The sequence below is a fragment of the Panulirus ornatus genome, chromosome 5, assembly GCF_036320965.1.
Source record: "Panulirus ornatus isolate Po-2019 chromosome 5, ASM3632096v1, whole genome shotgun sequence".
Classification (NCBI taxonomy): domain Eukaryota; kingdom Metazoa; phylum Arthropoda; class Malacostraca; order Decapoda; family Palinuridae; genus Panulirus; species Panulirus ornatus.
The window spans coordinates 28,425,834-28,438,553 of record NC_092228.1 but is presented as its reverse complement, the minus strand read 5'-3'; the positions used below and the strand labels follow the sequence as shown (position 1 = coordinate 28,438,553).

Here is a 12,720-nt window from a genome sequence, read left to right as displayed (position 1 = left end):
GAAATGAGATGTTTGAGGACAATGTGTGGTGTGAGGTGGTTTGATCGAGTGAGTAACGTAAGGGTAAGAGAGATGTGTGGAAATAAAAAGAGCGTGGTTGAGAGAGCAGAAGAGGGTGTTTTGAAGTGGTTTGGGCACATGGAGAGAATGAGTGAGGAAAGATTGACCAAGAGGATATATGTGTCGGAGGTGGAGGGAACGAGGAGAAGAGGGAGACCAAATTGGAGGTGGAAAGATGGAGTGAAAAAGATTTTGTGTGATCGGGGCCTGAACATGCAGGAGGGTGAAAGGAGGGCAAGGAATAGAGTGAATTGGAGCGATGTGGTATACCAGGGTTGACGTGCTGTCAGTGGATTGAATCAAGGCATGTCAAGCGTCTGGGGTAAACCATGGAAAGCTGTGTAGGTATGTATATTTGCGTGTGTGGACGTATGTATATACATGTGTATGGGGGGGGTTGGGCCATTTCTTTCGTCTGTTTCCTTGCGCTACCTCGCAAACGCGGGAGACAGCGACAAAGTATAATAAAAAAAAAAAAAAATAACTTGCTTTTTATCCATCTTTAAAATTCTAGATTTGTTCTTACATTCTCTTGATGGAAAATATGTTTAAAATAAAGTATTCAATAGATTACTGATTACATTATGCATGAATCATTTCAGTTGTGGTAGTTTACCTCTCCCTTCACAGCCTCAAGAACAAAAACAGAGACTCACATCCTTAAAAGTAGCCAGATTTTTTATTTTCATCTTTTGGTGAAGCATGGTTACAAGTAAAAAAAGGGGCGAGAGTGTTTTCCACATTCATACATACTTCTAAGTATACAGTCCACACACTGCGTAAATACATTCAAGGTAAATTTTGCAAAACAATACGTGATTTTAGTAATTTTCAGTGGGGATGCAAAGAATGGGCCGCAGAATAAAAAGTACGGAAGAATGTAGATGCACTGGAAATAAACTGCTTGAAGAAACTATGTGGTGTGAGGAGGGTTGATTAAGTAAGAAATGATAGGGTAAGAGATATGCAATAGCAAAAAGAGCATGGTTGAGAAAGCTGAAGAGAGTGTGCTGATTTGGTGTGTTCATAAGGCGAGGATAGATGAAGAGAGGCTGGCTAAGAGGGTATATACAGCAGAAGTCAAAGGGACAAGGAGAAGGGGAAGACTGAATTGGAGATAGAAGGATGGAGTGAAAGAGGCTTACTTAATCAAAGCCTGAACATAAAAGATGGTGTGAAGTATGTCAGGGATAAAGCATAGCAGCGCTATGGTATATAGGAGTTAGAGGTAACATGCTGTTAGTGGGCTGAACCAGAGAATATGAGGTGGTCAGGAGAAACCACAGAAATGTCTGTGAGGCTTGGCTAGGGACAAGGGACTCTGGTTTCGGTGTATTATACGTGTATTATATGTGAAGGAAATAGCAAAGTTAAAAGAAAGAAATAAGTACAAATTATCTATACAAAAGTACTGTGACATTAAACAAGGAAAAACAGTTGTTCCTTGAGGGAGCAAGGCTCTCTGACCTCACTCAGGCTATGCATATACTTGCGTTGTGGATTGCACACCACTTTGAATTATCATCCATCAATATTTCACATGATCACTGTCAGGAATTTTTATCATATGTTTGAAGGAATAGTGGTTCCAACAATGTTGTATGGTTGTAAGGCATGGGCCATGGATAGAGTTGTGCGCAGGAGGGTGGATGTGCTGAAAATTAGATGTTTGAGGACAATATGTGGTGTGAGGTGGTTTGATCGAGTAAGTAATAATAGGGTAAGAGAGATGTGTGGTAATAAAAAGAGTGTGGTTGAGAGAGCAGAAAAGGGTGTTTTGAAATGGTTTGGTCACATGGAGAGAATAAATGTGGAAAGATTGACAAAGAGAATATATGTGTCAGAGGTGGAGGGAACGAGGAGAAGCGGGAGACCAAATTGGACGTGGAAAGATGGAGTGAAAAAGATTTTGAGTGATCGGGGCCTGAACATGCAGGAGGGTGAATGGCATGCAAGGAATAGAGTGAATTGGAACGATTTGGTATACTGGGGTCAATGTGCTGTCAATGGATTGAACCAGGGCATGTGAAGCGTCTGGGGTAAACCATGGAAAGTTCTGTGGGGCCTGGATGTGGAAAGGGAGCTGTGGTTTCAGTGCATTATTACATGACAACTAGAGACTGAGTGTGAACGAAAGGGGGCTTTGTTGTCTTTTCCTTGCACTACCTCGCACACATGAGGGTAGAGGGGGTTGTTATTTCATATGTTGCGAGGTGGCGATGGGAATGAATAAAGGCAGACAGTATGAATTATGTACATGAGTATATATGTATATGTCTGTGTGTGTATATATATATGTATACGTTGAGATGTATAGGTATGCATATTTGTGTGTGGACGTGTATGTATATACATGTGTATGTGGGTGGGTTGGGCCATTCTTTGGTCTGTTTCCTTGCGGTACCTCGCTAATGCGGGAGACAGTGACAAAGCAAATAAATAAAATAAATAAATAAAAATTATTATTGGTAAAGTGTGTGAAGGAGGAAAGTTGAGAGTAAATGTGAATAAGAGCAAGGTTCTTAGGTACAGTAGGGTTGAGGATTAAGTCAATTAGGAGGTAAGTTTGAATGGAGAAAAACTGGAGGAAGTGAAGTGTTTTAGATATCTGGGAGTGGATTTGGCAGCGGATGGAACCATGGAAGCAGAAGTGAATCACAGGGTGGGGGAAGGGGCGAAAATTCTGGGAGCCTTGAAGAATGTGTGGAAGTCGAGAACATTATCTCGGAAAGCAAAAATGGGTATGTTTAAAGGAATAGTGGTTCCAACAATGTTGTATGGTTGCGAGGTGTTGGCTATGGATAGAGTTGTGCGCAAGAGGGTGGATGTGCTGGAAATGAGATGTTTGAGAACAATATGTGGTGTGAGGTGGTTTGATCGAGTAAGTAATAATAGGGTAAGAGAGATGTGTGGTAATAAAAAGAGTGTGGTTGAGAGAGCAGAAGAGGGTGTTTTGAAATGATTTGGTCACATGGAGAGAATGAATGAGGAAAGATTGACAAAGAGAATATATGTGTCAGAGGTGGAGGGAACGAGGAGAAGTGGGAGACCAAATTGGACGTGGAAAGATGGAGTGAAAAAGATTTTGAGTGATCAGGGCCTGAACATGCAGGAGGGTGAATGGCATGCAAGGAATAGAGTGAATTGGAACGATGTGGTATACTGGGGTCAATGTGCTGTCAGTGGATTGAACCAGGGCATGTGAAGCGTCTGGAGTAAACCATGGAAAGTTCTGTGGGGCCTGGATGTGGAAAGGGAGCTGTGGTTTCAGTGCATTATTACATGACAACTAGAGACTGAGTGTGAACGAAAGGGGGCTTTGTTGTCTTTTCCTTGCACTACCTCGCACACATGAGGGTAGAGGGGGTTGTTATTTCATATGTTGCGAGGTGGCGATGGGAATGAATAAAGGCAGACAGTATGAATTATGTACATGTGTATATATGTATATGTCTGTGTGTGTATATATATATGTATACGTTGAGATGTATAGGTATGTATATTTGCGTGTGGACGTGTATGTATATACATGTGTATGTGGGTGGGTTGGGCCATTCTTTGGTCTGTTTCCTTGCGGTACCTCGCTAATGCGGGAGACAGTGACAAAGCAAATAAATAAAATAAATAAATAAAAATTATTATTGGTAAAGTGTGTGAAGGAGGAAAGTTGAGAGTAAATGTGAATAAGAGCAAGGTTCTTAGGTACAGTAGGGTTGAGGATTAAGTCAATTAGGAGGTAAGTTTGAATGGAGAAAAACTGGAGGAAGTGAAGTGTTTTAGATATCTGGGAGTGGATTTGGCAGCGGATGGAACCATGGAAGCAGAAGTGAATCACAGGGTGGGGGAAGGGGCGAAAATTCTGGGAGCCTTGAAGAACGTGTGGAAGTCGAGAACATTATCTCGGAAAGCAAAAATGGGTATGTTTAAAGGAATAGTGGTTCCAACAATGTTGTATGGTTGCGAGGTGTTGGCTATGGATAGAGTTGTGCGCAAGAGGGTGGATGTGCTGGAAATGAGATGTTTGAGAACAATATGTGGTGTGAGGTGGTTTGATCGAGTAAGTAATAATAGGGTAAGAGAGATGTGTGGTAATAAAAAGAGTGTGGTTGAGAGAGCAGAAGAGGGTGTTTTGAAATGATTTGGTCACATGGAGAGAATGAATGAGGAAAGATTGACAAAGAGAATATATGTGTCAGAGGTGGAGGGAACAAGGAGAAGTGGGAGACCAAATTGGACGTGGAAAGATGGAGTGAAAAAGATTTTGAGTGATCAGGGCCTGAACATGCAGGAGGGTGAATGGCATGTAAGGAATAGAGTGAATTGGAACGATGTGGTATACTGGGGTCAATGTGCTGTCAGTGGATTGAACCAGGGCATGTGAAGCGTCTGGGGTAAACCATGAAAAGTTCTGTGGGGCCTGGATGTGGAAAGGGAGCTGTGGTTTCAGTGCATTATTACATGACAACTAGAGACTGAGTGTGAACGAAATGGGGCTTTGTTGTCTTTTCCTTGCACTACCTCGCACACATGAGAGTAGAGGGGGTTGTTATTTCATATGTTGCGAGGTGGCGATGGGAATGAATAAAGGCAGACAGTATGAATTATGTACATGTGTATATATGTATATGTCTGTGTGTGTATATATATATGTATACGTTGAGATGTATAGGTATGTATATTTGCGTGTGGACGTGTATGTATATACATGTGCATGTGGGTGGGTTGGGCCATTCTTTGGTCTGTTTCCTTACGCTACCTCGCTAATGCAGGAGACAGTGACAAAGCAAATAAATAAAATAAATCAATAAAAATTATTATTGGTAAAGTGTGTGAAGGAGGAAAGTTGAGAGTAAATGTGAATAAGAGCAAGGTTCTTAGGTACAGTAGGGTTGAGGATTAAGTCAATTAGGAGGTAAGTTTGAATGGAGAAAAACTGGAGGAAGTGAAGTGTTTTAGATATCTGGGAGTGGATTTGGCAGCGAATGGAACCATGGAAGCAGAAGTGAATCACAGGGTGGGGGAAGGGGCGAAAATTCTGGGAGCCTTGAAGAATGTGTGGAAGTCGAGAACATTATCTCGGAAAGCAAAAATGGGTATGTTTAAAGGAATAGTGGTTCCAACAATGTTGTATGGTTGCGAGGTGTTGGCTATGGATAGAGTTGTGCGCAAGAGGGTGGATGTGCTGGAAATGAGATGTTTGAGAACAATATGTGGTGTGAGGTGGTTTGATCGAGTAAGTAATAATAGGGTAAGAGAGATGTGTGGTAATAAAAAGAGTGTGGTTGAGAGAGCAGAAGAGGGTGTTTTGAAATGATTTGGTCACATGGAGAGAATGAATGAGGAAAGATTGACAAAGAGAATATATGTGTCAGAGGTGGAGGGAACAAGGAGAAGTGGGAGACCAAATTGGACGTGGAAAGATGGAGTGAAAAAGATTTTGAGTGATCAGGGCCTGAACATGCAGGAGGGTGAATGGCATGTAAGGAATAGAGTGAATTGGAACGATGTGGTATACTGGGGTCAATGTGCTGTCAGTGGATTGAACCAGGGCATGTGAAGCGTCTGGGGTAAACCATGGAAAGTTCTGTGGGGCCTGGATGTGGAAAGGGAGCTGTGGTTTCAGTGCATTATTACATGACAACTAGAGACTGAGTGTGAACGAAAGGGGGCTTTGTTGTCTTTTCCTTGCACTACCTCGCACACATGAGGGTAGAGGGGGTTGTTATTTCATATGTTGCGAGGTGGCGATGGGAATGAATAAAGGCAGACAGTATGAATTATGTACATGTGTATATATGTATATGTCTGTGTGTATATATATATGTATACGTTGAGATGTATAGGTATGTATATTTGCGTGTGGACGTGTATGTATATACATGTGCATGTGGGTGGGTTGGGCCATTCTTTGGTCTGTTTCCTTGCGCTACCTCGCTAATGCAGGAGACAGTGACAAAGCAAATAAATAAAATAAATAAATAAAAATTATTATTGGTAAAGTGTGTGAAGGAGGAAAGTTGAGAGTAAATGTGAATAAGAGCAAGGTTCTTAGGTACAGTAGGGTTGAGGATTAAGTCAATTAGGAGGTAAGTTTGAATGGAGAAAAACTGGAGGAAGTGAAGTGTTTTAGATATCTGGGAGTGGATTTGGCAGCGGATAGAACCATGGAAGCAGAAGTGAATCACAGGGTGGGGGAAGGGGCGAAAATTCTGGGAGCCTTGAAGAATGTGTGGAAGTCGAGAACATTATCTCGGAAAGCAAAAATGGGTATGTTTAAAGGAATAGTGGTTCCAACAATGTTGTATGGTTGCAAGGTGTTGGCTATGGATAGAGTTGTGCGCAAGAGGGTGGATGTGCTGGAAATGAGATGTTTGAGGACAATATGTGGTGTGAGGTGGTTTGATCGAGTAAGTAATAATAGGGTAAGAGAGATGTGTGGTAATAAAAAGAGTGTGGTTGAGAGAGCAGAAGAGGGTGTTTTGAAATGATTTGGTCACATGGAGAGAATGAATGAGGAAAGATTTACAAAGAGAATATATGTGTCAGAGGTGGAGGGAACGAGGAGAAGTGGGAGACCAAATTGGAAGTGAAAAGATGGAGTGAAAAAGATTTTGAGTGATCGGGGCCTGAACATGCAGGAGGGTGAAAGGCGTGCAAGGAATAGAGTGAATTGGAACGATGTGGTATACCGGAGTCGACGTCCTGTCAATGGATTGAACAAGGGCATGTGAAGCATCTGGGGTAAACCATGGAAAGTTTTGTGGGGCCTGGATGTGGAAAGGGAGCTGTGGTTTCAGTGCATTATTACATGACAGCTAGAGACTGAGTGTGAACGAATGGGGCCTTTGTTGTCTTTTCCTTGCGCTACCTCGCACACATGAGGGGGTAGGGGGTTGTTATTTCATGTGTGGCGAGGTGGCAATGGGAATGAATAAAGGCAGACAGTATGAATTATGTATATGTGCATATATGTATATGTCTGTGTGTGTATATATAAGTATACATTGAAATGTACAGGTATGTATATTTGCATGTGTGGACGTGTATGTATATACATATGTATGTGGGTGGGTTTGGGCCATTCTTTCGTCTGTTTCCTTGCGCTACCTCGCTAACGAGGGAGACAGCGCCAAAGCAAAATAAATAAATAAATAAAATTATCCTACATGTGAGAAAAAGTGTGTCTACCATAAAATCATTTTGGTATCATCATGATAAAAAGAAAAAAGAAACAGAATCGTAAATTGCTACTCTTAATAGAATTTCCTTAAGTAAGTTTTTGCTTGTTGTCATAGTCCTCTCCTCATCTAAATAAGATAACAAATGTTCATTTACTCTAAGCAAAACTATGCCTTCCCTCAGATACAATAGGAGAGGCTTGGTCAAGTTCAGCTGGTTCTCATATTTGTATCAAAATCCTTATAATCAACACTAAATTTTCCCTAACCATCAAAGACATTCCTACTTTGTGGAGTTCACTTCAAATTGTGATAGGCAAGAGGGAAAACAGCAATTTTTTGATGAGGAAGTCATTGTAATGTCTTGAAAGTCACTTCATTTTCTCCATACCACCATTATTTCAAAATACATTTCATCTAATTTTACATCTTCTAACCCCATATTTCCATTAATCATCAGCCCTCACCATTATTGTTTTGTTTATGGTCACAGAATAAACAAAGAAATAGTCTCCAGAACAGGTATCTGTCCCATATTTTTCTAAGCTCTTAAACCAGTACAGCTGACTTCACACCAAAATCCTGTTATAAGCATTCAGGTTGCATTTTGGGTTAAGATCCTGGGTTGTGTTTGGTGACCTAACCTTAAACCTTATTCAAGAAAATAACAAACAACACAACCCACTTAACTAGATATAAACTATCACATTAACCTTCGATCTCATATAACCTAATGACTTAACCTTAAAACCTAAGTCTAAATAGGGGCTAAGTTCTAATTCAACGTATGCTCTTAATCAAAACCAGTGCCTAATCCAAAGCTTACGCTTAACTTCAAAACCCTAACCTATCCTACAAACTAAACCAAAGACTTAGTTCAGGAACCTAATGTAATTCAGGAGCTACTCGAACTAAACCTAGGACATAACTTACCTCCTAATCTTAAAAACCTAACCTGTCTAACTCACGGGCCTAATCAAAATCTGCATCAAAAGATCTCACATGAGCTTGGTTTTATGAGTTACACCAAGCAAGGATTTTCATGTAACCTCTTGCTATGTGTTTATATTTCTAAAAGCAGGAGACTTCAGTAAAGGTTTACTTTATTGCCATAAGATCCTATTTGCTGCGAAATGTTCTAAAATCCTTATCATCATATCTTGTGAGGTTAACTGGTAAAGACTGGGGAAAGTATGACTGGGATCCTTTATTTTTTTCATCCTATTACGTTAAATAATCCAATCATGGAGAGGCCTGTGAAGTTCAGGGAAAAGATAGTGTTCAGTAATGCAATCAAGTTCAAAATATACATGCTAAAGAAGATAACAACAACAACAACAACAACAACAGACATCACTTGAATCAATGAGTTGTAAACACACATTTACTTTACCTTTTGTTTCCTTCAGTTTTGTTCTTGTTCTCAACAGCAAATGCTCTGAGCAGCAATTACTTTGATTTACTAAATCTCAACTTCTTTATTGGGTAATGGATCGTCTGTCAGGTCTATAAATTCAATGATATTTATAATTAGTGGATCAAGGTGACATTATATGTATAATTTCAACACCAGAAGCTACACATGATCAACTCTCGTACATTGGCGTAACACAAGACTGATTAAGATACTTTTTTTTTATAATATTTCCTACTTAATTGTTTATAAGTAAGCTGCTACACTGCTATATATGATCAAGAAACCATTGAGCAAAGATTTGTATTATAGGACTCCAGGAATTGTTGGCCACACGGAGTGTATACACCATACTACCAGCCCCCCCCCCAAGCCTCACCGTCTCTTTCCTGATGTTTTCCACATTTCCACTACACAACAATGATCCAAAATGAAGGAAAATACCACCATTTTCCTCACCTCATCTCTACATGTGCAGGAAATAGAATATTGACTTGACTATGAGAAAATAAACTTGATAATAGAAACAAATCTTTTGTGTGGCTCGAACTTGGCGCCGCAGAGGATGTTTACATCTGATCAGCTGGTCGCACACACCTGTCAGACGAACGATAACTAACTTCAGACTTTAGTTCTTTGCAGTTATATACTGTTCTGAAAAGTATTATTGTTATATATCCTATATCTTTTACGTTTGTAAGCATGAAATCAGTATACGATATTGACAGCACAAATAATGGCTGCACAAACTTTTTCCAGGGGGATGCTGCCTGCCAGTTTGGGAAACGCACACACAAACACACACACAAACACACACACACACACACACGAACACAAACACACACACACGAACACACACTCACACAGTAATCATGGCTGATTGTATTTGTTTCAGAGTTAAATTGGCATAATTTATTTACTGATAACTAATCTGCAGTTGTCGTTATGACATGAGTTAACCTCTGAGAGAGAGAGAGAGAGAGAGAGAGAGAGAGAGAGAGAGAGAGAGAGAGAGAGAGAGAGAGAGAGAGAGAGAGAGAGAGAGAGAGAGAGAGAGAGAGAGAATCAAAATATTATCATCTGATGAAGATTTGGCTCAGCCAATCTAAATACAGATATCAACAAATATTTTGTTAATATGTTAAATATTTTTTTTTTTTTTATACTTTGTCGCTGTCTCCCGCGTTTGCGAGGTAGCGCAAGGAAACAGACGAAAGAAATGGCCCAACCCCCCCCATACACATGTATATACATACGTCCACACACGCAAATATACATACCTACACAGCTTTCCATGGTTTACCCCAGACGCTTCACATGCCTTGATTCAATCCACTGACAGCACGTCAACCCCGGTATACCACATCGCTCCAATTCACTCTATTCCTTGCCCTCCTTTCTCCCTCCTGCATGTTCAGGCCCCGATCACACAAAATCTTTTTCACTTCATCTTTCCACCTCCAATTTGGTCTCCCTCTTCTCCTTGTTCCCTCCACCTCCGACACATATATCCTCTTGGTCAATCTTTCCTCACTCATCCTCTCCATGTGCCCAAACCACTTCAAAACACCCTCTTCTGCTCTCTCAACCACGCTCTTTTTATTTCCACACATCTCTCTTACCCTTACGTTACTCACTCGATCAAACCACCTCACACCACACATTGTCCTCAAACATCTCATTTCCAGCACATCCATCCTCCTGCGCACAACTCTATCCATAGCCCACGCCTCGCAACCATACAACATTGTTGGAACCACTATTCCTTCAAACATACCCATTTTTGCTTTCCGAGATAATGTTCTCGACTTCCACACATTCTCCAAGGCCCCCAGAATTTTTGCCCCCTCCCCCACCCTATGATCCACTTCCGCTTCCATGGTTCCATCCGCTGCCAGATCCACTCCCAGATATCTAAAACACTTCACTTCCTCCAGTTTTTCTCCATTCAAACTTACCTCCCAATTGACTTGACCCTCAACCCTACTGTACCTAATAACCTTGCTCTTATTCACATTTACTCTTAACTTTCTTCTTCCACACACTTTACCAAACTCAGTCACCAGCTTCTGCAGTTTCACACATGAATCAGCCACCAGCGCTGTATCATCAGCGAACAACAACTGACTCACTTCCCAAGCTCTCTCATCCCCAACAGACTTCATACTTGCCCCTCTTTCCAAAACTCTTGCATTTACCTCCCTAACAACCCCATCCATAAACAAATTAAACAACCATGGAGACATCACACACCCCTGCCGCAAAGCTACATTCACTGAGAACCAATCACTTTCCTCTCTTCCTACACGTACACATGCCTTACATCCTCGATAAAAACTTTTCACTGCTTCTAACAACTTGCCTCCCATACCATATATTCTTAATACCTTCCACAGAGCATCTCTATCAACTCTATCATATGTTGATATGTTAAATATTTTGTTTGATGCGATGCTATAATGTAAAGATTGCCATTGAGATAAACGAAAATAAGAGAATTGAAGCATTTTTTCTTCTATATACTGCTTGAAATAAATCAAAACAATGATATATTGTAAATACTTTAATATACACCATTGATCATATATGTTTCTGTATATTGAAGGGTTACCGTAAGGTATGATAAAGGAAAGATGGTAACATGGTAACGCAATACTCCATGAAGAGATGGACAGTAGGTTACCATGTATATTACCAGGCTGGACCAATGGTGGCTGAGCAGGGTATCAGCTACGGCTGAGGACGTGTGGTCCTGGCTCCTGCAGGAGGCGTTGCTGAGGGCGTGTGGTCCTGGCTCCTGCAGGAGGCGTTGCTGAGGGCGTGTGGTCCTGGCTCCTGCAGGAGGCGTTGCTGAGGGCGTGTGGTCCTGGCTCCTGCAGGAGACGTTGCTGAGGGCGTGTGGTCCTGGATCCTGCAGGAGGCGTTGCTGAGGGCGTGTGGTCCTGGCTCCTGCAGGAGGCGTTGCTGAGGGCGTGTGGTCCTGGCTCCTGCAGGAGGCGTTGCTGAGGGCGTGTGGTCATGGCTCCTGCAGGAGACGTTGCGGAGGGCATGTGGTCCCTCCTGCACGGGGCGTTGCTGAGGGCGTGTGGTCCTGGCTCATCCAGGAGATGTTGCTGAGGGCGTGTGGTCCTGGCTCCTGCAGGAGGCGTTGCTGAGGGCGTGTGGTCCTGGTTCCTACAGGAGGCGTTGCTGAGGGCGTGTGGTCCTGGCTCCTGCAGGAGGCGTTGCTGAGGGCGTGTGGTCCTGGATCCTGCAGGAGGCGTTGCTGAGGGCGTGTGGTCCTGGCTCCTGCAGGAGGCGTTGCTGAGGGCGTGTGGTCATGGCTCCTGCAGGACACGTTGCTGAGGGCATGTGGTCCTGGCTCCTGCAGGAGACGTTGCTGAGGGCATGTGGTCCTGGCTCCTGAAGGAGGCGTTGCTGAGGGCGTGTGGTCCTGGATCCTGCAGGAGGCGTTGCTGAGGGCGTGCTGTCCTGGCTCCTGCAGGAGGTGTTGCTGAGGGCGTGTGGTCCTGGCTCCTGCAGGAGACGTTGCTGAGGGCGTGTGGTCCTGGATCCTGCAGGAGGCGTTGCTGAGGGCGTGTGGTCCTGGCTCCTGCAGGAGACGTTGCTGAGGGCGTGTGGTCCTGGATCCTGCAGGGGACGTTGCTAAGGCATATGATCCTGGTTCCTGCAGGAGGCGTTGCTGAGGGCGTGTGGTCCTGGCTCCTGCAGGAGACGTTGCTGAGGGCGTGTGGTCCTGGATCCTGCAGGAGGCGTTGCTGAGGGCGTGTGGTCCTAGTTCCTACAGGAGGCGTTGCTGAGGGCATGTGGTCCTGGCTCCTGCAGGAGACGTTGCTGAGGGCATGTGGTCCTGGACCCTGCAGGAGGCGTTGCTGAGGGCATGTGGTCCTGGATCCTGCAGGAGATGTTGCTAAGGGCATGTGGTCCTTGCTCCTGCAGGAGACGTTGCTGAGGGCGTGTGGTCCTGGATCCTGCAGGAGACGTTGCTGAGGGCGTGTGGTCCTGGCTCCTGCAGGAGGTGTTGCTGAGGGCGTGTGGTCCTGGATCCTGCATGAGACGTTGCTGAGG

General features: G+C 43.2%; 1 protein-coding gene across 9 annotated transcripts in view; it reads right to left on the bottom strand.

The window, feature by feature from the left end:
• LOC139748644 (uncharacterized) overlaps positions 1-9,226 on the bottom strand; it is a 321,771-nt gene extending 312,545 nt beyond the window's left edge. For 7 of the 9 annotated variants that reach the window (XR_011712788.1, XR_011712787.1, XM_071661886.1 and 4 more), the window contains exon 1: positions 9,112-9,226. The gene's annotated coding sequence lies outside the window, so the exon portion shown is untranslated. Of the gene's footprint in view, positions 1-8,631; positions 8,962-9,111 lie in introns of those variants that run through there. The other 2 variants (XM_071661882.1, XM_071661877.1) reach the window with 1 other exon arrangement.
• Between the last annotated feature and the right edge of the window lie 3,494 nt (positions 9,227-12,720).